The following is a 3682-nucleotide window of genomic DNA, read 5'->3' as shown; positions in this document are numbered from 1 at the left end:
AATGCTTATGTCTATTAAATGGAATGTATTGTAATCACATTACAACATCGATGCTGTAAAAGGAACCTTATAAAATTGAAAAAAGTCCTATGAACCGTTCACTGGAAGTTTATGAGTATGGGAAGAAACACTAGCTGTGCACCCTAAAGCATACTTTCTGCCCCTTTCTATTGATGTTCTTTCGCTCCTACAAAAAAAAGCCAAATTTCACATGCAATTCAGTAAAATCCTGTAATTTGCGCACCCAAACCGTCAAATGCACACAAAATGTGTAATTAAATGCTGCCCTTTATTATTATTTATATTGATATTCTTTTACTGGGAGCTTAAACATATAACAGATAATGTAGATAACATGCATCAAAGGTATACAATATCATTCAATAGAAATAAAAGTGGGCTTAATAAAAAAAATTATTCACTATGTGAAAATGGCTTAAATACATACAGGAACATTCAGTAAATATTTCATAAAAACATCCAGTAAAATGTAAGTTTGTCTATGGGCCAGGTGTGTGACTAGAGCGCTTAACGAGTTGCAACTTCAGATAAGTCATGCAAACAAAATCAAGCAACATTTTCATCAGTTTCACAGCAGGTGCAGCAAATTCTCACAACACAGATTTAAAAAACTTTATTTACAGTGTGCAAAACAGTGTTGTCAAATTAATGTAGTTTTTCTTTTTCTTTTACAAAATGTTGTGATCTTTTAGCCACAGTAGCTTTTGTAAATATGGCCCACTTATAATAATGTTAAATAATTGTGATTTGTTTTTTTATGATTTTTGATGTAATCCAGCAGCCCTGTTATTTAACTTTTGTTTGGTTGTGTCAGCAAAGGTGAGGTATTTAACACTCCTTATGTATTTCTCTTTAGCAGTTGCTTTTGGATTATGTTTTGCAAAGACTTCGTTAACGTTTGGAAACTGCTATTGGACGCCTACCCCTTAACATGGACTTCCTATAGTTTATCTACTCGCAAGACTTGGTCTTTTTAAGTGCTGTATCCAATTCAGTTACCATACCACAGGACATTATGGATGGCATCACAGAACTGCTTGGACTAATTCAGCTCAACCTGTCAAACGAGGAGATACGCACTCCAACTAATGTTCTTCAGGAGTCAGGGTCGATGGGACGGCCACGTCTTGTCATCTCACCAGATTTCATCACCAATCTCTTGGACATAAACTGTTCTGTTCCAACCATTGCTAGCATGATTGGAGTAAGCACACGCACAGTATTTAGGCGAATGTCTGAATGTAACCTTTCTGTTCGGGCACGATATAGTAGTCTCACAGATGAAGAATTAGACGATTGTGTGAAAGAATTACAACGTCACATCCCTCACTGTGGATACAGAATGATGAGAGGAGCTCTAAAGGCAAGAGGACACCTAGTGCAGTTTGAACGGGTCAGAGCTTCATTACACCGGGTTGACACAGTTGGAGTCCTGTCCCGAATGACACAGATGGGCTGTGTGGTACGAAGGACCTATTCAGTCTCCAGTCCTCGGTCAATAATGCACATTGACACAAATCATAAGTTGATTCGGTAAGTTTGTCATGTTTGTTCAAAGTTATTTGCATATTCCAGTTCTTGCAATTATGTGAGTTTTTAAAACATTTGTATTCTTTTTCTTGATTTAGCTACAATATAGTCATCTTTGGTGGTGTGGATAGCTTTTCACAAAAGGTAGTTCACCAAGTTTATATTAATAATGTACATTGTCATTTTTTACAGTTATTTCTCTTTTAACAGATAATGTACCTTGGAGCTGCCACTAATAACCTCGCAGCAACTACCTTGGATTTTTTTCAGGAAGCAGTGGAGACATTTGGCTTTCCTCTCAGGTACATTTAAGTTCATTAAAGAAATTGTTACATTTTTGGGTTTTTTTTTACATTAAGTAAAATGCATGTTGCATATTAATTTGCATATTATGTTAGATTTTTTTGTTATTTTTTTTATTTAGTGGTGCAAACAAATTTCCATAGTATACAATTGGCACACAAAAAAAATCTATCATTCTGTCTTTGTTTACCTGGCCTCCGAATACTCATGAATTTATTACATCAAAAATAATGTTTTTTTCCCCACATTTACTATATTAGAATTTTATATGAAGTGATAACAGAGAGGCTTGAATTTTATTAAGCGCTGTGCTTTAACTGGCATGTTTTAAGGGTACGAGGTGATCAGGGGGTTGAGAATGTGGATGTGGCTCGCCTTATGTTTACCGTTCGTGGAACTGGAAAGGGCAGCTTCATTTCTGGAAAGAGCATACACAATCAGCGGCAAGTTTCAATTTTTACAGTTTTTTTCATTCTTAGGAATGTTTATAAATTTTTTTAAGAGTTGCACTGTTATGTAAGAATGTGTAAGAATATTACATTTTATTAGCATTTTCCATTCTCTTTAGTATTGAGAGGCTGTGGAGAGACGTCTGGACATCAGTAACAAATGTTTACTATGATGTTTTACATGATTTGGAAGAAGGTGGCTACCTTGACATTTCTGACCATACTCACCTCTTCTGCTGCCACTATGTATTTCTTCCACGGCTTCAAGATGATCTTAATCTTTTTCGAAACACTTGGGATAATCACACAATACGCACAGAGGGTTGTATGACTCCTAACCAGTTGTGGGTGATGGGAAGCATACGCAGTCCTGTACAAGAATCTGACATAGAGGTATGTTTGATAGAATTTGGCAGTATAAGGCAACTGAATAGATATTTTTTTTTATGCCGTTTGTTAATTTCAGAACTGTATGCGGGATTTTGAGACATTAAATATGCTGTTTTTAGGGATTGAGAATACCCCACATTGACTGGGAAAGTAGTGGCCTGTGTGTTGATGGACACTCCAGCATTGTTGTGCCTCCGACAGGATGTCCCCTGACTGAGGAGCAACTGGTACTGCTCCAAGAAACTATACATCCCAAAAGACCTTCACAGACCTTTGGCTGGGACATATATTTAGCTGCACTTGATTTTTGCCAATCTGTTCTAATGGAATAATTGTGAATTTCTTCTTCATCTTGTGGAAATAAAAATGTATACAATCTAGTTACAAATGAACAATACTATATATAACTGAAAAGATGTATGCTTTGGTTTTTATAAATTGGTTTATATAAATATGTTGATGAGATCTAGGCTGGAAAATGCCATTTACCTTGTACTAGTACTTGATTGGCATGCTTTGTTTAGTTCTGACTTCTATCATTAGCAATTAAGTAATATTGACTGGAGATGACAATGCCTTAAAATAATAACTATACTGTATATAGAACAAACAACCTGCTAGAAAGAATGTGTAGTTTCTTTTATTATTTCACATCTTGTAGTTGTACTGTGCAAGCACAGTATAAAATCCACTGAATTTATCCAAAACATTTGAAATTCAATTAATAAAACAAGTACTTTTAAGTATTCTGCAGATTTTGACGTTATTAAACAAGCATGAACAATACATTGTGTAACAATGTAAACTTACAAATTGGCTGTAAAATATATATATAAAAACATCAGCCAATTACTTAAGAACTGCTATATCTTATAGCATAGTAACAATATAAAGACATGAACATTATGCATAAATGTACACAATCAAGCTTAAATGCGCAGTACAGAACTTTAGATCTTTACCAGCATCTTATAATAGTATGAGTAACA

General features: G+C 34.9%; 1 long non-coding RNA gene across 2 annotated transcripts; it reads left to right on the top strand.

Moving 5' to 3' along the window:
- The first annotated feature begins 1761 nt into the window (after positions 1 to 1761).
- On the top strand, positions 1762 to 3445 carry LOC141381725 (uncharacterized). Of its 2 annotated transcripts, XR_012402365.1 has the most exons (4): positions 1762 to 1853; positions 2187 to 2297; positions 2423 to 2696; positions 2813 to 3445. It is a non-coding gene; the product is annotated as an uncharacterized lncRNA (long non-coding RNA). The 2 variants fall into 2 exon arrangements; XR_012402364.1 differs by lacking the exon at positions 1762 to 1853 and having other exon boundaries at positions 1864 to 2297; positions 2813 to 3433.
- The last annotated feature ends 237 nt before the right edge of the window (positions 3446 to 3682 follow it).

The sequence above is a fragment of the Danio rerio genome, chromosome 4 (genome assembly GCF_049306965.1).
Source record: "Danio rerio strain Tuebingen ecotype United States chromosome 4, GRCz12tu, whole genome shotgun sequence".
NCBI classification, from domain to species: Eukaryota; Metazoa; Chordata; class Actinopteri; order Cypriniformes; family Danionidae; genus Danio; species Danio rerio.
Note: the sequence above shows the minus strand (reverse complement) of the source record. Positions and strands in the feature narration are given on the sequence as shown.